The 22,598-nt window shown below is 41.0% G+C and overlaps 1 protein-coding gene across 11 annotated transcripts in view; it reads right to left on the bottom strand.

Moving 5' to 3' along the window:
- DISC1 (DISC1 scaffold protein) overlaps positions 1 to 22,598 on the bottom strand; it is a 403,406-nt gene that overhangs the window by 380,361 nt on the left and 447 nt on the right. The gene's annotated exons all lie outside the window — the stretch shown is intronic.

Genomic DNA, 22,598 nt, shown 5'->3' with positions numbered 1-22,598 from the left:
GCTAAGAGACCTGACTGTTAGAAGGAAAACTAACAAACAGAAAGGAATGGCATCAACATCAACAAAAAGGACATCTACACCAAAACCCCATTTGTAGGTCACCACATCAAAGACCAAAGGTAGATCAAACCACAAAGATGGGGAGAAACCAGAGCAGAAAAGCTGAAAATTCTAAAAACCAGAGTGCCTCTTCTCTTCCAAAGGATCACAGCTCCTCACCAGCAATGAAACAAAGCTGGATGGAGAATAACTTTGACGAGCTGACACAAGTAGGCTTCAGAAGGTCGGTAATAACAAACTTCTCTGAGCTAAAGGAGGATGTTCGAACCCATTACTAGGAAGCTAAAAACCTTGAAAAAAGATCAGACAAATGGCTAACTAGAATAAACAGTGTAGAGAAGACCTTAAATGACCTAATGGAGCTGAAAACCATGGCACAAGAACTACATGACACATGCACAAGCTTCAATAGCTGATTTGATCAAGTGGAAGAAAGGGTATCAGTGATTGAAGATTGAATTAATGAAATAAAGCGAGAAGAGAAGTTTAGAGAAAACAAAGAGTAAAAAGAAATAAACAAAGCCTCCAAGAAATATGGGACTATGTGAAAAGACCAAATCTATGTTTGATTGGTGTAACTGAAAGTGACGGGGAGAATGGAACCAAGTTGGAAAACACTCTTCAGTATATTATCCAGGAGAACTTCCCCAACCTAGCAAGGCAGGCCAACATTCAAATTCCGGAAATACAGAGAACACCACAAAGACACTCCTCGAGAAGAGCAAACACAAGATACATAATTCTCAGATTCACCAAGGTTGAAATGAAGGAAAAAATGTTAAGTGAAGCCAGAGAGAAAGGTCGGGTTAACCACAAAGGGAAGTCTGATGACTAACAGTGGATCTCTCAGCAGAAACTCTACAAGTCAGAAGAGAGTGGAAGCCAACATTCAACATTCTTAAAGAAAAGAATTTTCAACCCAGAATTTCATATCCAGCCAAACTAAGCTTCATAAGTGAAGGAGAACTAAAATCCTTTACAGACAAGCAAATGCTCAGAGATTTTGTTACCACTAGGTCTGCCTTACAAGAGCTCCTGAAGGAAGCACTAAACATGGAAAGGAACAACTGGTACCAGCCACTGCAAAATCATGCCAAACTGTAAAGACTATCGATGCTAGGAAGAAACTGCATCAACTAACAGATAAAATAACCTGCTAACATCATAATGATGGGATCAAATTCACACATAACAATATTAACTTTAAATGTAAATAGGCTAAATGCCCCAATTAAAAGACACAGACTGGCAAATTGGACAAAGAGTCAAGACCCATCAGTGTGCTGTATTCAGGAGACCCATCTCACATGCAGAAACACACATAGGCTCAAAATAAAGGGATGGAGGAAGATCTACCAAGCAAATGGAAAGCAAAAAAAAGCAAGGGTTGCAATCCTAGTCTCTGATAAAACAGATTTTAAACCAACAAAGGTCAAAAGAGACAAAGAAGGCCATTACATAATGGTAAAGGGATGAATTCAACAAGAAGAACTAACTATCCTAAATATATATACACCCAATACAGGAGCACCCAGATTCATAAAGCAAGTCCTTAGAGGCCTACAAAGAGACTTAGACTCCCATATAATAATAATGGGAGATTTTAATACCCCACTGTCAGTATTAGACAGATCAATGAGACAGAAGGTTAACGAGGATCTCCAGGACTTGAACTCAGCTCTGCAACAAGCAGACCTAATAGACATCTACAGAACTCTCCACCCCAAATCAACAAAATATATATTCTTCTCAGCACCACATTGCACTTACTCCAAAATTGACCACATAATTGGAAGTAAAGCACTCTCAGCAAATGTAAAAGAACAGAAATCATAACAAACTGTCTCTCAGACCACAGTGCAATCAAAGTAGAACTCAGGATTAAGAAACTCACTCAAAACTGCACAACTACATGGAAACTGAACAACCTGCTCCTGAGTGACTACTGGGTAAATAACAAAATGAAGGCAGAAATAAAGATGTTCTTTGAAACCAGTGAGAACAAAGACACAACGTACCAGAATCTCTGGGACACATTTAAAGCAGTGTGTAGAGGGAAACTTATAGCACTAAATGCCCACAAGAGAAAGTGGCAAAGATCTAAAATTGACACCCTGACATCACAATGAAAATAAGTAGAGAAGCAAGAGCAAACACATTCAAAAGCTAGCAGAAGGCAAGAAATAACTAAGATCAGAGCACAACTGAAGGAGATAGATACACAAAAACCCTTCAAAAAAATCAGTGAATCCAGGAGCTGGTTTTTTGAAAAGATCAATAAAATTGATAGACCGCTGGCAAGACTAATAAAGAAGAAAAGAGGCCGGGCACAGTGGCTCACGCCTGTAATTCCAGCACTTTGGGAGGCCGAGACAGGCAGATCACGAGGTCAAGAGATAGAGACCATCCTGACTAACACAGTGAAACCCCGTCTCTACTAAAAATACAAAAAATTAGCCGGGTGTGGTGGCAGGTGCCTGTAGTCCCAGCTACTCGGGAGGCTGAGGCAGGAGAATGGCATGAACCCAGGAGGCAGAGCTTGCAGTGAGCCGAGATCGCACCACTGCACTCCAGCCTGGGCGACAGCGCGAGACTCCTTGTCAAAAAAAGAAAGAAAAGAAAAGAAAAGAAAGAAAGAAAGAAGGGAAGAAGGGAAGGAAGGAAGGAAGGAAGGAAGGAAGGAAGGAAGGAAGGAAGGAAGGAAGGAAGGAAGGAAGGAGAAAAGAGAGAAGAATAAAACAGATGCAATAAAAAATTATAAAGAGGATATCATCACCAATCCCACAGGAATACAAACTACTATCAGAGAATACTATAAACACCTCTACACAAATAAACTAGAAAATCTAGAAGAAATGGATAAATTCCTGGACACATACACCCTCCCAAGACTAAACCAGGAAGAAGTTGAATCTCTGAATAGAGCAATAACAGGCTCTGAAATTCAGGCAATAATTAATAGCCTACCAACCAAAAAAAGTCCAGGACCACATGGGTTCACAGACCAATTCTACCAGAGGTACAAACGGGAGCTGGTACCATTCCTTCTGAAACTATTCCAATCAATAGAAAAAGAGGGAATCCTCCCTAACTCATTTTATGAGGCCAGCATCATCCTGATACCAAAGCCTGGCGGAGACACAACAAAAAAAGAGACCAATATCCCTGTTGAACATCAGTGCAAAAATCCTCAATAAAATACTGGCAAATTGAATCCAGCAGCACATCAAAAAGCTTATCTACCATGATCAGGTCAGCTTCACCCCTGGGATGCAAGGCTGGTTCAAGATATGCAAATCAATAAATGTAATCCATCACATAAACAGAACCAACAACAAAAACCACATGATTATCTCAATTGATGCAGAAAAGGCCTTCGACAAAATTCAACAGCACTTCATACTAAAAACTCTCAATAAACTAAGTATTGATGGAACATATCTCAAAATAATAAGAGCTATTTCTGACAAACCCATCACCAATATCACACTGAATGAGCAAAAACTGGAAGCATTCCCTTTGAAAACTGGCACAAGACAGGGATACCCTCTCTCACCACTCCTATTCAACACAGATTGCAAGTTCTGGCCAGGGCAATCAGACAAGAGAAAGAAATAAAGAGTATTCAATTAGGAAAGGAGGAAGTCAAATTATCCCTGTTTGCAGATGACATGATTGTATATTTAGAAAACCCCATCGTCTCAACCCAAAATCTCCTTAAGCTGATAAGCAACTTCAGCAATGTTTCAGGATAAAAAAATCAATGTGCAAAAATCACAAGTGTTCCTATACACCAATAACAGACAGAGACCCAAATCATGAGCGAACTCCCATTCACAACTGCTACAAAGAGAATAAAATACCTAGAAATCCAACTTACAAAAGATGTAAAGGACTTCTTCCAGGAGAACTACAAACCACTGCTCAGCGAAATAAAAGAGGACACAAACAAATGGAAGAACATTCCATGCTCATGGATAGGAAGAATCAATATGGTGAAAATGACCATATTGCCCAAGGTAATTCATAGATTCAATGCCATCCCCATCAAGCTACCAATGACTTTTTTCACAGAATTGGAAAAAACTACTTTAAAATTAATAGGGAACCAAAAAACAGCCTGCATTGCCAAGACAATCCTAAGCAAAAAGAACAAAGCTATAGGCAGCACACTACCTGACTTCAAACTGTACTACAAAGCTACAGTAACCAAAACAGCATGGTACTGGTACCAAAACAGAGAGATAGACCAATGGAACAGAACAGAGCCCTCAGAAATAACACCACACATCTACAACCATCTGATCTTTGAAAAACCTGACAAGAACAAGCAATGGGGAAAGGATTCCCTATTAATAAATGGTGCTGGGAAAACTGGCTAGCCATATGTAGGAAACTGAAACTGGATCCCTTCCTTACACCTTATACAAAAATTAATTCAAGATGGATTAAATACTTAAATGTTAGACCTAAAACCATAAAAACCCTAGAAGAAAACCTAGGCAGTAACATTCAGGACATAGGCATAGGCAAGGACTTCATGACTAAAACACCAAAAGCAATGGCAACAAAAGCCAAAATAGATAAATAGGATCTAATTAAACTAAAGAGCTTCTGCGCAGCAAAAGAAACTACCATCAGTGTGAACAGGCAACCTACACAATGGGAGAAAATTTTTGCAATCTACCCATGTGATAAAGGGCTAATATCCAAAATCTACAAAGAACTTAAACAAATGTACAAGAAAAAAAAAATCAAAAAGTGGGCAAAGGATATGAACAGAAACTTCTCAAAAGAAGACATTTATGCAGCCAACAGACACATGAAAAAATGCTCATCATCACTGGCCATCAGAGAAATGCAAATCAAAACCACAATGAGATACCATCTCACACCAGTTAGAATTGTGATCATTAAAAAGTCAGGAAACAACAGATGCTGGAGAGGATGTGGAGAAATAGGAAAGTTTTACACTGTTGGTGGGAGTGTAAACTAGTTCAACCACTGTGTAAGACAGTGTGGCGATTCATCAAGGATCTAGAACTAGAAATACCATATGACCCAGCCATCCCATTACTGGGTATATACCCAAAGGATTATAAATCATGCTACTATAAAGACACATGCACATGTATGTTTACTGCGGCACTATTCACAATAGCAAAAACTTGGAACCAACCCAAATGTCCATCAATGATAGACTGGATTAAGAAAATGTGGCACATATACACCATGGAATACTATGCAGTCATAAAAAATGATGAGTTCATGTCCTTTTCAGGGACATGGATGAAGCTGGAAACCATCATTCTCAGCAAATTATTGCAAGGACAGAAAACCAAACACCACATGTTCTCACTCATAGGTGGGAAGTGAACAATGAAACACTTGGACATGGGGTGGGGAACATCACAAACAGGGGCCCGTCATAGGGTGGGGGAAGGGGGAGGGATAGCATTAGGAGAAATACCTAATGTAAATGACGAGTTAATGGGTGCAGCAAACCAACATGGCACATGTATACCTATGTAACAAACCTGTATGTTGTGCACATGTACCCTAGAACTTAAAGTATAATTTTTTAAAAAATGTTTTAAGCCAAAAAAAAAAGAAGTGACATGACATAAACTGCCCGGTCTCTGCCCTCCTAACCCTGGGACATCAGGCAGACCTTGAAAGCTGGATATTATCATTTGGGAGGTGAGGAGAAGGCAATGCAATGAAGGTCCCTGCTCTAAAGGCCCTGGTTTGACTTGTACAAGGAAGCAGTAAGGTGCAGAAAGGAGCTTCAGTGGGAGCTATGGCCAGGCTTTGAAATCCTCCCCACACCAGCATGATGACTGGTGTGTCTACCACTGAGCTCCCTGCCTTCCAGTTAGCCAGGGTGAAAAAATAACCAATCCTCTTCTGACACAGATCTCTCTGTTATTAGGATCACAGAAAAGGTGTCCATGGTGACGATCCTGCCTTTGGGGTTTAGATCATAGACGACTATACCTATGCTTAAATAGCTGTCATAAAAATAGAGTTTTGAGCAGAAATGTGGATCCAGAAAATAGATTTTTAGAAAAATTAAACTACCAATAATGTCCACAGTGAATAGAAAGAGGCTGGTGGCTGAAAATCTATTTAAAGGCTACTGCAACAATCCTGCATGCATGATGAAGATGGAAAGAGAAAGGAAGAATTTAGGGCGCAAACCCAGGCCCTAAGCATCCAACAGATTCACAGAGTCCATGTACTAAGTGCAGGGAAACTGAGACCACTCCAGGTATCTCAAGCAGAGGAAATTTAACATAGAGAATTGGTTACAAAGATACAGAAAGAACTAGAAGAGAACAAAGGAGAGGGAGAGGGCAGAAGTAAAAAGGAAAAGGGGGTCATAGCTAGACACCCATCATTAATGCTCCTAAACGATGTCCCTCGGCCTGCTTGGCCTGAGGAGGTTGTGCCAGTTGGCTCTGAAGCCACCAAGGAAGTGTTACATCAACTAAGACTGGAGCCCCAGTAAGGGGGTCACCTGCAGGGTTGCCGATGTTCCAACTCACCCCGTCCTTACTATCACTACAGCAACTGCTTGCAATGACCTCACAGTAAAACCCAGAATCAGGAAGTTTTTCTCTCTGTCTTACTGGTCTCCCACCAGTGCCTCCTATTAACAGAATTTAACAGCAAACAAGCTGGCGAGATAGCCTGGGACGTGTAGCTTTCCGGCTCCTAGCCCTAGCAGTAAAGAGCAAAGCACAGGAAGGTAAGTGAAAGGCCAGCCTACACTCTTACCCGTTTGTAACAAATGTCCATTGTGAAGGATATGTACAGGGCAATGGTGAGGAAGCAAGGTGATGGGGAGGGTAGGGGTTATAGTCCTTGCCTTCAAGGAAAATCCTAGAGATAATTTAGAATTGGGGCAATAGCAAAATTGCTCCTGTGACTGTATGGCAATCAGGTCATTGAAATTAAACGGAAATGACCAAGTTGGAGCCAGATAAAGCATGCCATGTGCCCTCTCCAGAATTCTCTGTCTGCTACACTAAAAATAACATCTTTCTCTTGTTGACAGAATTGCAGCTAGCACATATGGTACCATTGTGCAAATTTTTAAAAGGTATCTTCTCTGGGGTGCTAAAATATAAAAAGATGTCTTCTCAGGGAGGGTAAATTAGAAAAAGGTGGCACCTCTGAGCTGATGAATTAGAAAAAGGCTTGCCATCCTCAGCACCAGGGCTCCATTCACCCCTTGGCCAGTACCATTGTGTGGGATGTCACCTGCACAGTGGCAGGCTGCAGGCCACCTGTAATATGCTACTGTTTGCTAAGCCCTTTTATCTCTCATCTTACATGATCCTCACAATAGTCCCACAAAATAAGCATTATTACTTCCCATCTTACAGTCGTAAAGAATTAAATGGCTTATTCCCAGTCATATACTTAATAAGTGACACAGGAGCTGGTAGAAATGTGAAATCTAATAATAGCTCCTCAACAATAATATTGGGCGCCAACAGTGAGGCAGAAACTGTATGTACTTGAAACTCTACACATATGACCGCAGTCAATTCTCTTAACAGTACGAGGTTGCTAGTATTCTCTGCATTTCACTGGCCAATTTTTGACTGCTAGGAGAACAAGGACATCAGGGTCCCGGGGAAGCCCCCCACCCCGTGCAAACAGTGTGTGTGCCCAGTCCCCGAGCCACCATGAATGGCATTCTTTCATTTATTTTATTTTTTTTTTTTTTGTACTAGTTATTGCCTCACTCAAAGGAGGCCTAAACACAGTGAGATCTGAAGGGACAAGGAGACTGAATAGGAATATCTGAAGCTGGGATTTCCTGTGGGTTTTTCTACGAGTGAAACAAAAAGCTCCTTTGACTCTGGTTCCTTCGGGGTTCCAGGGAACAAGCTGGCATTATCTGTGCACTGAAGGGCCTTTGACTCCCACACTCACTGCAGACAATGCTAAAAGAACACCCAAAGGATTAGTGAAATGGCCTGCCAAGTCCCCAACTTTACAGAAGCTCTCCCTTGGTGGAAATAGCTCACAAGTGACAGCTCTGAAAATTTACAGAGAGCCGGCAAGGTTTGGTGGGAAGGCAATAGACCGAGTCCTCATCCTCTGCTGTCCCAGTGCATACTCAGGTTGGGTACATTTTCATAACGGTTTTATTAAATAGATTTTCACTGTGACTATTTCCTCCCTGGAGCTAAAACACCTGAGAAGCCAAGGAAGAAGGAAAACTGTGTTTAGAGAGAAAGGCAATGACAGACGCCCTGCTGAGCTGAACTTCTTTTAAGGTTAGAATGCCCTCTTTGGGTATGAAATTATAGCAGCAAGAGCAGGGAATTTTCTGAGCCAGAAGAAATTCAGAAACACCAAAATCCACACAATGTCCTAACGGAGAATTGTATAGAGCTTACATTTCATAGAGATGAAAATGTTATAGAGGCAAAACCAAAATTCAATTGCACAGTGAAAAAACAAAAGATTTACTGGGTCTAGAACTATAACTCCTATAACAGAGCCAACCTATATGTTTTGTTACACAGCCTTCACTGTCCATGATACATTTGGTATCAATCATCCACACCGAATCTTCTCATCACCAGCAGCACTAGAGATACTCAGAGCCCAAGACAGCATCCTACCCACCAAAAGAATAGCTCAAAAGAATTGTCATTGCTGGTTGGTATTTAATGGGGCACCTTGACAGTTTCAACCCTTTTCCTTCAGGCCTATCAGTGAAAGCAGTTGTCCAGTTCATCTTGTAAGACCAGCAGGGTCTCCAGAGCATGGACAGACTACAGGGTAGGTTATCATTTGTCCTAAGGCTACAAAATGTGGCATCACAGGATTCATCCAAAAGGCAGCATCGGGAGAGTCTATAATAGTCAGCCCTCCAAAGAGTGTAAGTCAAGCAGGAGAATCCAGGGGTCAGGCCAAGGATCAAAAACCAGGGAGGGGCCCAGCATGGTGGCTCATGCCTATAATCCCAGCACTTTAGGAGACAGAGGCAGGAGGCTTTCTTGAGCCCAGGAGTTCAAGACCATCCTGGGTAACATGGGAAGATCCTGTCTCTACAAAAAATAAATAAAAATAAAAATAGCCAGGTATTCTGACATGCTCCTATAGTCCCAGCTACTTGCAGGGCTGAGGTGGGAGGATCACTTGAGCCCAGTAAGTAGAGGCTGCAGTGAGCTGTGATCATGCCACTGCACTCCAGCATGGGCAACAGAGGGAGACCTTGTCTCAAAAAAAAAAAAAAAAAAAAAAAAAAAACAAAGAGGTCTAGTGAGCCCACAGTTTTGGCAGCTGAGTTCGGGAGGCACTCCCACTCAGAGCATACTGCTGTGCTGCTTTATGGAGAAGCCAGCCTGCACTCACACTCCAGGAATGTGCTGAAGCTGGGGGTGAACAATACAACCCCACGATGTCTTGTGCTTATCTTCCCCAAGACACTCTCCTGTTCATCTGTTCCTCCCTTATGCAGTGCTGTGCCTGGTGGCTCAGAGAGCAAACGCAGCATATCAGCAGCCTGTCTCAAGAAACAGAGGCAGTACAATAGTAACTGAGGCTAAGAACTGGAAATGGAGGAGGAGGGAAAGAGGGGAAGTGGAGGGAAAGTAGCAAAACAGCTATTAAGCACAAATCCATGATGCATCATCTCCAATTCCAAAATCCAAAATTCTCTGAGAACCTTAAGCTTTCTCTAATTCATCTGGCAGTAATCTGACCTGACTGAACTCACATGGTGGCAGAACCTCATGTGCACAGATGTGATGCAATTTGGAGTCTTTATTTATCCTACTCAGTGGGAACAAGCATCTGTTTTGCTGTAGAAACACTAATGTGATTCAGATAGCATTATATATCTGTAGAAACACCAACGTGAATCAGATAACATTAATCCACTTGGACCTGGATTAGGACAGGAGGGAGCCACAGATCACTGGACAAGCAATAAAGTCAACAGATTATAGGCAGGACTGGCTGCTGGGGACAACACAAGCAAGTTTATAGTAAAAGCAGTTCTCTACACATAAATGATGATAGGTTGTGACAAATACTGATCACATTGGACCTTCACTGCAACTCTGTAAATTGAGGGCTGATATTAAAATCCCCATTTTCACAAGGGAGGACACTGAGATCTAGAGACACTAGAGGACTTATGCAGGACCCTGACCCTCCTTCCACATCCACGTCCTTTCCACCTGGCCATTCAGCTGGTTGTGGTTAACTGTCACTTATCCACAACAATAACAAACAAGTTGAAGTATGTTGATCACAATTAAATGACGTTTGCCTTTGGGATGTACCTCTGTGCTTCCAGGAGAAGATGCATTTGTCCATTGTTTCAGGAATGCACCATACTTCATGATAAATGATAAACACAGGAGGTGTTGGGAGCACCAGAGGTGTAAGGGTTGGCTAGGGGGATGCTGCAGTGTCCCATGCTTCATCAGTCTCCTAAATCCACTCCAAATTAAAATCATGATGATGTGCTTTGCTATGGGGAATAGACATTTTTCTCTCATGAAACATGTAGATGGAGGCTCCTTTAGAGATTTTTGTCACTTTGGCGTGTTGATCTTGAACATGCACTCTACATGAAAAGTGTGCTTGTGAACCCAAGCAACATTAAGACAAGTGCCTTGTGCTCCTCTTTCTAACTCAACTGTTACCTAATCCTCTCCACGTGATGTTTCAAGAGCCACTCCTGGTTGAGGGCAATTCTACCTACTCCTGCATGTCATGGTGGCTATATTACACATGCTGTTTTAAAGCAATCCAGTTCAATAAGTCTTTATCGTTACTATAAGTCTAACATGAATTATAAGAAGGCAAATGAGACAAGGTTTGTCCTCAAGAAATTTACCCCAGACTAATACAAAGACATACCCGAAACAGTGGATTTCTCTCCACTAAATTCCTGGTGATTCACACCTTCCCTGCTCTGTGATAATTAATAATTATTCATTTTATTGGCAAAGGCAGTCTCCTAATTTGGATGTTGTCTTTCAAAAAGGATCTTTTACTCACTGAAAAAGAAAATAAGGAGGAAACACAGCAATAGGTAAAAAATAGGCTGCTATAAAAACAGACACATAGATCAATGAAACAGAATAAAAAACCCAGAAATAAACCTACATATTTACAACCAACTGATCTTTGACAACATTGACAAGAACATACACTGGGCAAAGGACACCCCTTTCAATAAATGATATTGGGAAACTGGATGGCCATATGCAGAAGAATGAAACTAGACCCCTATACCTCACCATAAACAAAAATCAACTAAAGATGAATTAAAGTCTTAAAAATAAGACCCAAAACTATAAAAATACTAGAAGAAAAGTAGGGAAAACTCTTTTGGACATTGGTCTATGCTAAGAATTCATGTGTAAGACCTCAAAAGCACAGGCAACAACAAAAAGAAAACATAAACAAATGGTACTTAGTTAAACTAAAAAGCTTCTGCAGAGCAAAGGAAATAATCAACAGACTTAAGAGACAACCTGCAGAATGTGAGAAAATATTTGCAAACTATGCATCCAACGATATCCAGAATATGCAAGGAACCCAAACAATTCAACAACAACAACAAAAATAATTCCATTAAAAAGTGGGAGAAGGACGTGAATAGACATTTTTCAAAAGAAGACATACAAATGGCCAACAGGTATATGAAAAAATGTTCAACATTACTAGTAATCAAAGAAATGCAAATTGAAATCACGAGATGCCATCCTATGCCAGTCAGAATGGCCATTATTAAAAAGTCAAAAAATAACAAATACTGAAGAGAATGCAGTGAAAACTGAAAAATATAACTATTGCTGGGAATATAAATTATTAAAACCTCTACGAAAAACAGTATGGAGATTTCTCAAAGAACTAAAACTAAACCTACCATTTAATACCGCAATCCTACTACTGCATATCTACCCAAAGGAAAAGAAATCAATGTATCAGAAAAATACCTGGACTCACATGTTTATCAAAGCAATATTCACAACAGCAAAGATATGGAATCAACCTACCTGTTCATCAACAGAGAACTGAATAAAGAAAATACAGTGGACATACAAAAGGGAAAACTATTCAGCCACAAAAAATGAAATCATGCCTTTTGCAACAACATGGATGGAACTGGAAGCCATTATCTTAAATGAAACAAGTCAGACACAGAAAGACAAATGTCACATGGTCTCACCTACAAGTGGGAGCTAAATCATGTCCACACATGGATACAGAAAGTGGAATAACAGACAGTGGAGACTCAGAAGGGTGATGATAGGAGGGGTGAAGGATGAGAAATTATTCAATGGGTACAATGTACATTATTTGGGTGATGGACATCCTAAAAGCTCTGACTTGACCATTAGGCCAACTATGCATGTAATGAAATTGCACTGTACCTCATAAATTTATATAAATAAAAAAACTAATCATTTGACCCAGCAATCCCATTACTGGGTATATACCCAAAAGACTGTAAATCATTCTACTATAAAGACACATGCACATGTATGTTTATTGCAGCACTATTTACAATAGCAAAGACTTGGAACCAACCCAAATACCCATCAATGATAGACTGGATAAAGAAAATGTGGCACATATACACCATGGAATACTATGCAGTCATAAAAAAAGATGAGTTCATGTCCTTTGCAGGGACATGGATGAAGCTGGAAACCATCATTGTCAGCAAAATAACACAGGAACAGGAAGCCAAACACCATACGTTCTCACTCATAAGTGGGAATTGAACAATGAGAACACATGGACACAGGAAGAGGAACATCACACACACACCGGGGCCTGTCAGGGGATGGAGGGCGAGGGGAGGGAGAGCATCAGGATAAATACCTAATGCATGCGGGACTTAAAACCTAGATGACAGGTTGACAGGTGCAGCAAACCACCACGGCACATGTATACCTATATAACAAATCGGCATGTTCTGCACATGTATCCCAGAACTTAAAGTAAAATTTAAAAAAACTTTTTAAAATAAAATTAAAAAGCAGAATAAAATTTTAAAGATAGTGTTGATATAAATTCACATCAGGATTAGCTGAAGGGAAAGTAACTCCCATAAGACATCTCATTCTGTTTCTGCTGAGCCTGTTCTGACTCCTTGAAATGAGAAAAACAGGGGTAATAATAATATAGTTTATCATTTATTACCTTATGCTTTTCAAAAAAAGTTTCAAAAAACTTTTACACACAATCAATATTTGAATGAATGCACTTAGATAATCCCAAATCACACAGTCAAGAAAATATATAAAAGTTAAATTCAAATGATAGAATTTGTCCATTTTTCCATTCAAATTACAATTTAAGTCAAGTAAAGAAAGACACACAAAAGCTGTATGATTAGGAGGGAGTGCAGTGCTCATCCTCCTGTCCCTAAGGCCGATTAGCCAGTTGGGTGAGAGATGAGATTATGAGTTCTGGGTCAGTGAGTCACTCCCTTTCACCGTGGCCCCCAGACACAAACAGCTGCAGGTCTCCCAAAGCGTGTGTCCACCCTACAGAGCTGCCACCATACGGAGGAGAAAATGTGGGTGAAAGTAAGCAACACCACAACCAAGAAATTAACTCAGTATTCTACAAATGAAGAACTACGTATCCCTTTCTGAATGAAGAGCAGCACATTTCACACACAGTGTGGAAATCAATATTGAGTACATTGTTTTCAAAATTGTCATACCTAGGAGTAAACCCAGCAATAGGTAAATTATGAATTAAAGGAGTCCTTCTTTCTTCCTCCATCTATCCATCCATCCAGCCTCTAAGGTATTTATTAGGTATCTACTAGGTGCCAGATACCTCTTAACGATTTTGGTACATCCTGATGTGCCCAATCATTCTGATGAAACAATATCAGAAACTTTATGATAATTAATTCTCTTTTTTCCATGGGACTATAGGCTTCTCAATGGTATAGACAATACTATCTATTTAAATTTATATGTCAATTTATATATATGCAAACATAAGTATATATACTTTTTTTATATTCAAGAGCTACCATAGTATCTGACTATATAGTGTATGCATCTCAATAAATATTTAAACTGAACTGAACTTCTGAAACTCTTGATTGGTTTCAAAAGATATAAAAATAATAGACTTGGTTAATTTATGCATTGGATTAATCCATCCTAAATATAATTAACAGTTTGGTCTAATCCAGTGAGAATAGAGTAAACCATAAGTGTACCACGTAGATGAGGGAGTAAGGAGATAAACCAGACGACTTCTTTCAGCTGAAGAAATCTACACTGGAGTCAGAAAAACACGTTATATCCATACCAAACTATAACAGAAGAAGGAGAGAACAGATGATTCCAGAGAACCAGGGAAGGCTGAGAAGCATTATTGATTTGCTAGATCATAAATGAGGGATGACATTTTGATGTGTTCAGATTGGGAGCAAGGAAGATGGGTTCTGTAATATTCTTGGTGGGCAGAATAATGTGCACAATAAAAAGGCCAGAGTGTCTGTTTTAGGTGTTTGAGGGCCAGTGTACGGAAGGCTTGAAAAGGGATGCTAAGAATTTGCTTGGGGGCAGATAATGAGTTTCTGAAATCCCTGTCCACAGAGGAACAATAACCCAATCAGATCTGTGCCTTGTGAGGACTGTCCTGGCAGCAGTGCGCAGGCCTGGCTGGACATAATGACACAATCCAGCAGAGACATAACGACACAATCCAGTATCAGAACTGGGCAGACACAGGAAGGCCTGGAACACCTTCTGAAGAGGCATCCTAGGTGTGGCTGTTAAGCTCTAAGGCCTAAGAATACCAGGCTCCCTTAGTTCTTCTCTCTAGACTGGATGGCCCTTGAGAACAATCTACATTTTTGTTTTGGGGGGTTTTGTTTGTTTGTTTGTTGTTTTTGTTTTTTTAGAGACAGGGTCTTGCTATGTTGTCCAGGCTGGAGTGCAGTGGCTATTCACAGGCACAAGCATAACGCACTGCAACCTTGAACTCCTGGCCTCAAGCAATCCTCCCACCCCAGCCTTCCAAGGAGCTGGGACTATAGGCATGCACCACCATGCCTGGCACTCTACATCTTTAAGTACCCTGCAATGCACAACACTGTGCTGTGTATACAGTCGGTGCCAGTAAGTGTTTGTGAATGAATAAATAAATACAATAGGAGAAATTAATGGATGAGTTAATGTCTCTAGGAGATAATTCTATAAGGAACACAAAATGATTAATAGAGTCGAGGTAATTTAAGGCCCCCAAATCTACTGTTTAAATTGAATACAGATGATCTATCCCCAAGGACAGTGTCTCACATTTCATTTTGCTTGGCCTGCAGCTATAATACAAAAACACTGGGGAAACATTAAGACTTGTACTGAAATATGCAAACTTTTTTTCTTCAGAAGATTTATGATCCCAAAACAGCTCTTGCAACTCTAAGTTTCCAGTGTAGCAGAAACATAAGAACCCCATTTTACCTCTGTATTTACTTTTTTTTTCACTTGACCACTGTAAAATAATCTTCGTTTTCCTATCAGTGTTGGAGTAAGATGAGGCATGCTTTCACTTATAAATGCAAAACACGCACATTCTCCTGTGTTAAAGATAAAGTCCAACAATCAATCTACTCACAGATCAGGAGATGACAGGTACAGGCCGGCCGCGGCGGCTCACTCCTAGTAATCCCAGCACTTCAAGAGGCCGAGGCAGGCAGATCACTTGAGGTCAGGAGTTCAAGAGCAGCCTGGCCAACATGGTGAAACTCTGTCTCTACTAAAAATACAAAAATTAGCTGTGCGTGGTGGGGTATGCCTGTAATCCCAGCTACTTGGGAAGCTGAGGCAGGAGAATTGCTTGAACCTGGGAGGAGGAGGTTGCAATGAGCCAGGACTGCACCACTGCACTCCAGCCTGGGTTACAGAGTGAGACTCCGTTTCAAAAAAAAAAAAAGATGACAGGTATGATAAAGAAAAGTTAGGTAGGTGTACATGTCACAAAATGCAATTTCAACTCAGATTCCACACTCAGGACACAACTTACTCATTAAACTTTAGATATTTCACCTTTCAACCTGTGAAAGCGATTAGTCTCCATGCAGGGCCACCTGTCAAATGCACGTTTCTATTCCTGGTAGATTTGTTCACCTGGGTGAACACAATTCTGTTAATGATTAATATCAATCCTAGACCTGTATAGCTCTGGGGAGTTAAAGTAGCTACTACATTCAGGCAGATAACTGCAAAGAAGTTATCTAGGCTTCCTGAAATGGAACCACCTGGGTGAGGGAAGGAAGCAAAATGTGAAAGCCCAATGAGCAGGGAATAGGAAATTTACACAGTAGCTCAAATCCTGCACAGTCCCAATCCTGCAGGACAATGACCACAGCATCTTAGCGCTGGAAGGGTTCCCATTCGTTATCCCATGCAGCCCCCTCCCCAGTGTAGAACCTCCATGACAGTCACCCTAGAGTCATCCAACACTGCCCTACATACTTCCAATGACAAAAAGCTCTCTGTCTTTCATGGTAGCCTATTCCATCAATGGATAACTATTTTTAGCAAGTTTTTTTTTTTTTTTTTATTTAGTCAAAATGTGATAGCTTTCTAAGGTGTGGCTCTCATGCTAATTCTAATTCTGAGCCAAGTAGGCACTCAATAAATGTCGAATAAACAAATAATGAATTCATGAACAATTTTTTTTTTTTTTTTACAGAGTCTCTCTCCATAGCCCAGGCTGGTGTACAGTGACATGATCTCAGCTCACTACAACCTCCGCCTCCCAGGTTCAAGCAATTCTCCAGCCTCAACATCCTGAGTAGCTGGGATTACAGGCTCAAGCTACCACACCCAGCTAATTTTTGTATTTTTACTAGAGACGGGGTTCCGCCATGTTGGCCAGGCTGGTCTCGAACTCCTGACCTCAGGTCATCTGCCCACCTCAGCCTCCCATACTGCTGGGATTACAGGCATGAGCCACCACACCCGGCCGAAAATCTAAGTTTTTAAGAGCCATTATGGCTCAAAAAAAAGGGATTCAGTTCAATTCATTTAATGTATCTTAAGCAGGGATGAATTACACAGAGCTATGAAATGAAACACAACTTAATGAAAACAGTTCTAAGTAAGCGAAGAGGAACCAGGTTCTAACAATCGCTCTGCTGCTGTTCCTCAGTGTTCTCACCTGTAAAATAAGGATGCCAGATTACATGATCTCTACTGATAGATTTACAACATTCAATATTCTACAATAAATATATGATTTATCTTCAGAGATTGCTGTTCCTCACCTCAAGAAGCTTACAGTCTTATTTACATTTCTCTGAGAGTTCAAAATCTGAACTCTGAAAAATAAAGGATAAAATTCCATTCACGACAGGCAAATGTTGTGGCTGAACGGGTAGAATTTTATCCACTTTTTTTTATGATGAGCAAGCACAAGGCCATGTGGCTGGAAAATTAAGCTGAAGTTGACATGAGAAAAATCATGTGGGGCTACTTATTTCAATCACAGTCAGGCATCACTTATTGACAGGGACAGGTTCTGAGAAATGTGTCATCAGGTCATTTTGTCATGCAAACATCGTAGAGTGTACTCACAGAAACCTAGATGGTATAGGCCATGACACACCCAAGCTATACTGTATAGCCTATTGTTCCTAGGCTACAAACCTGTGCAGTATGTTGCTGTACTGCACACTATAGGCAGTTGTAACACAATGGTAAGTACTTTTCCATCTAAACATATCTAAACATAGACAAGATACAGTAAAAATACACTATAAAAGATGAAAAATGGTCACCTGTATAGGAGGCTTATCATGCATGGAGGACTGGAAGTTGCTCTGGGTGAGTCAGTGAGTGAGTGGTGAGTGCATGCGAGGGCCGAGGACATAATTTTATGCTACCGTATTTATAAACACCGTACACTTAGGCTATACTAAATTCATTTAAATTTTTTTCTTCAACAATAAATTATCTTTAGTGTACCGTAACTTTTTTTTACTTTATATATAATTTTTTAATTTTTTTTAACTTTTTGACTTTTTTATAATGACACGTAGCTTAAAACACAAATACATTGTGCAGCTGTACAAAACTATTTTTTCTCTATATCCTTATTCTATAAGCTCCTGTTTTTAATTTTTATTTTTTTACTTTTCAAACTTTTTGTTAAAAACTAAGACACAAACACGCACATTAGCCTGGGCCTACCCAGGGTCAGGATCATCACCATCCCTGCCTTCCACCTCTACACCTTGTCCCATTGGAAAGTCTTCAAGGCAAAAACATGCATGGAGCCATCATCTCCTATGACACCAATGCCTTCTCCTGGATACCTCCTGAAGGACCTGCCTGAGGCTGGTTTACAGTTAACTTTTTTTTACTAAGTAGAAGTCCACAAAATAACAACAAAATGTATAGTAAATACTAGGCAATAGGAAATTGTCAGAGCACTCTCACATATGTGACATTGACCAAAACGTCATTATGCGAGGCATAACTGCACTTATTTTGAGACTCCATCTCTACATACATAGTTCTCAGTAGCATCATTTGTTAAATAAGGATGCCGACATCTTACCTGCCAGAACACAAGGAGTTTAGCCAATTGCTGTTTTGAAGCTTCATCTGAAAATAAGTTCTGTGATTCTGTTTATAAGTCAGTGACCAGTGACCCTGGTGACTGGAGGGAGCCCACAATGTCTAGCATCCATTTCTGAATCATGACAAAAAGCAAGTGGCCAAAGGGGAAATGGGGCAGGGAAAGGAAGCAGATACAGGACCAGTACTCATAAAAGAGGCTGTACGCACCATGTTAGTCCCTGCCTACCTTCTACAGCTAAATGTCAGTATTTCATTCATTGCCCAGCCACAGTTCTCTCTTCCTGCTTCTACTTGGTATGAACATTTGAAAGCTGATTGCAAAGTCTTGGCTCAAGAGAAGCAGCCGGTGAACTCTGGTTTTGAAAGAAAAAATGGATTCTGAATGGCTAAAGCATCTGGAATTTTAAAAATTACGTGATTGTTGCACAGAAGTCATTCATTAAGGAATTTTTACCACAAAGTCATTAAAGTTAGGAACTAACAACGGAAGACTCTTCGAGGCTAAAAGTCTTGTATGACTAAATGGTGCTGACTGAAAAATGGCTCTTCACCGGTGGTTCCAGCTGTGCCAGGAGGGGACCCTCCTCAACCCAGGGTGGCTGCCCAGGGAATCTCTGGAAGCAGTGGGGTCTGCTTGGGTTGCATGAGAACACAGCATATAAAATGAATCACCATCATTATTATCAAAAGAATGATTGTGGCCAGATGCAATGGTTCACATCTGTAATCCTACTACTTTGGGAGGTCAAGGCTGGAGAGTTGCTTGAGGTCAGGAGTTCAATCTGGCCAACATAAGGAGACCCCATCTTTTTTAATTAAAAAAAAGAAAAAAAAAAAAAAGAATGAATCTAATTCTGGTCTAATGACCCTAACCTAAAATAGGTTAATTTTTGTACTCAGAAAAATAGGTATATTTTTGTACTCAGAAACTTTGTGTGCTGGTCTTTAAATCTTGTTTAAAGGGCCGGGTGTGGTCTCAGAAACTTTGTGCACTGGTCTTTAAGTCTTGTTTAAAGGGCGGGGCGCAGTGGCTCATGCCTGTAATCCCAGCATTTTGGGAGGCTGAGGCAGGCAGATCACAAGGTCAGGAAATCGAGACCATGCTGGCCAATATGGTGAAACACCGTCTCTATTAAAAATACAAAAATTAGCTGGACATGGTGGTGGGCACCTGTAATCCCAGCGACTCCAGAGGCTGAGGCAGGAGAATCCCTTAAACCCAGGAGGCGGAGCTTGCAAGTGAGCCGAGATCGTGCCACTGCACTCCAGCCTGGGGACAGAACGAGACTTGTTTAAAACTTGTCTAAAGTTCACCATTGTACCGTCTCTTTGTTCTGAAGGTCCTGCATCAAACTTTAATCAAAACCACAATACAATTCAAACATCAACAATTTAGTCTCTAATCCTTCGCCAATCAAAATTTTTAGATTTAAAAAAAAAGAAAAAGTTTTAATGAGCATAATAAATTGGCTTTTTTTCTACATTAATGTCATAATGTTTGAGCAATTAGCAAGTACTATTTTTGTCATTTAACAAAAAACAACAATAGTTTGCATCTCACTTTTGAAATAGACACAAATGGATGCATGCAGCATAGAAATGGGTTACAAGGACAGAGACACCAAGCTATTTGTCTACCTTGGTGAGATTACAGTCGTTTTTAGTGTTCACTTACTTGTTTGTAATTTTCTGTGCTTCCTGTAATGAGCATGCATTGCTTTTGGAAACACAAAAACCAATAAGATAAACAATTTAGGAAACAAATAAACTAGGAATTGTTTGTGCAGCACAGAAACAGAGCCTTCACGCTCCTCTCAGAAGTTTCTGCTTTCTTCTGGAGGCATCTTGGGTGGGCAATGAACTTCCTGCAGAAAAGTCCTGGGGCCCAGTCCTGCAAAGTAGCCATGACACCCAAAGCCTCGATTTCTGTTTACGCCTCATGTGCTATCCTAAGGGTTCTGGCAAATGAGTGTTGAAACAAAACAATTCAGATACCACTTTGAGATTTGCGATGAGATCTTGCAACCTGTTCTTTCAATGTTTTAATAACTTTTCTGCAAATTGTCATCTTTTGTTTTACAAGAAGACAAAGTATATTTTATAAAACAAGGCTGAAGGAAATTAAAATTATGCCAAAGCCTCTTTTGCCAGGACTAACAATTCACTCTTACATTTCGGGTCTACAGATATGCAGGATGGAGCTTGGGCCTGGTGGCTCATGCCTGTAATCCTAGCGCTTTGGGAGGCCAAAGTGGGAGGAATGATTGAAGCCAGGAGGTGGAGACCAGCCTGAGCAACATAGCAAGACTCCGTCTCTAAAAAAAATAATTAGGTGGGCATGGTGGCATGCACCTGTAATCCCAACTACTCAGAAAGCTGGAACAGGAGGATCACTTGAGCCCAGGAGTTCAAGGCTACAGTGAGCCATGATTGTGCCACTGCACTCCATCCTGGGTGACAGCGCAAGACCCTGTCTCTTAAAGAAAAAAAAAATTACCTAAATTCTAATACAGGTCTGTCCTGAATCACAGCTCCACGCTATAATTTCAGTTTGGCAAGTCGCCAAGAACACAGTTGTGAGTAGCCCCCACGCCGGGGTTCTAATCCTGGCTTTACACTTAAGAGCTCTGTGAGCTTGGGAACCAAGCAGGGTGACCCTGAACCTCAGCTTTGCCACAGGGAAATGAGGACTGTAATCCCAGTCCCATAAAGATGTGGGGAGGATTTCATCAAAGGAATTCATAATAAAATGTCTGGCACATTTTAAGTTCTAAAAACCTGCAGATGTTACCATTCCCTCCTAGTACTATCATGTTTTATTTGTGCATAGTGACTCATACTCCACAAGGTGCTTTCAGATCTTTTGCCCCATTTGATCCTCAGGCAATGTGATCATTACAAAAGGCAGTAATTACTACCCCCATTTTTCTTTTATCTTTTTTGTAAACAGATGAGAAAACAGGCTCAAAGTCAAAGAGCCCGAAAAGCGGGTGTCTTGTCCAGGGCTCTTTTTGCTCTGTGGCACGGAACTGAACCTCAGAGGACTTCATGTACCATGCCCAGGACAAGAAAACTACATTTATTTTTAAATGCCCTACCATTCCTACGTTAATCAAATCAAACTGGTATTCTCACATTACTCGTAATGATTTAGATTTTGCCTAGGAAAAATGGCAACTAAGGTTTTTTGAGATACTAGGTATCTCAGGCATTGGGCAAGGTGCTTCACTTCCACCATCACAGTTAAACCGTATAACAACCCTATGAAGTAGGTACTGTCATAGTCTCCTGCATGTCCAGGATTGACATGCAGGCAGATTTTCTCCAAACTCCAGTTCCTATGGTCCTAGTGCTGTCCAATTCAAATTTGTCCAGTCGATGATAACACTTTGCAAACTGATTTCCCATATAACAAACCTAGCAACACAGGGAGGCCAGGTTATGAGTGTTCTCTTTTACATTTCAGGAGACTGAGGCTCTGAGAGGTTAAACGACTGACCCAGCCCTGTCCTCACCCAGCAAGGGCACATGGCAGCACTCCCTAACTCCAAATCTCACTGTCTTTGGAAAACCTCACATTTTAAGAGTCAGAAGGTAGAAGTGCTGTCATTGTTGAAAAACAACCATCCACTCAGTGGTCATCACTAAGAGTTGACAGCGAGACCCGCGCTCCAGGCGGTGGAAACGGAGCAGTCTCCGGCTTGGGCCGTGGCGGTTACAGTAGCCAAGTAGGAAGTGGGCGGTGCACTGATTTCAGAGCAGCCCCTAGGGAAGGCAAAGGCACCAGTTCCTGGTTCGGCTCCCAGCCTCCTCCCTCCAGGTCCCCGAAGGGGTGGAACCCGAGATCCAGTTGGGTCTTGGGGTTAGGCGGGCGGGATGTCCCCTGTCCCGAGAGGGCGCCGGCTGGGGCGCACTGCAACG

The sequence above is a fragment of the Theropithecus gelada genome, chromosome 1, assembly GCF_003255815.1.
Source record: "Theropithecus gelada isolate Dixy chromosome 1, Tgel_1.0, whole genome shotgun sequence".
Taxonomy (NCBI): Eukaryota; Metazoa; Chordata; class Mammalia; order Primates; family Cercopithecidae; genus Theropithecus; species Theropithecus gelada.
This window is presented reverse-complemented; position numbering and strand designations above follow the sequence as displayed.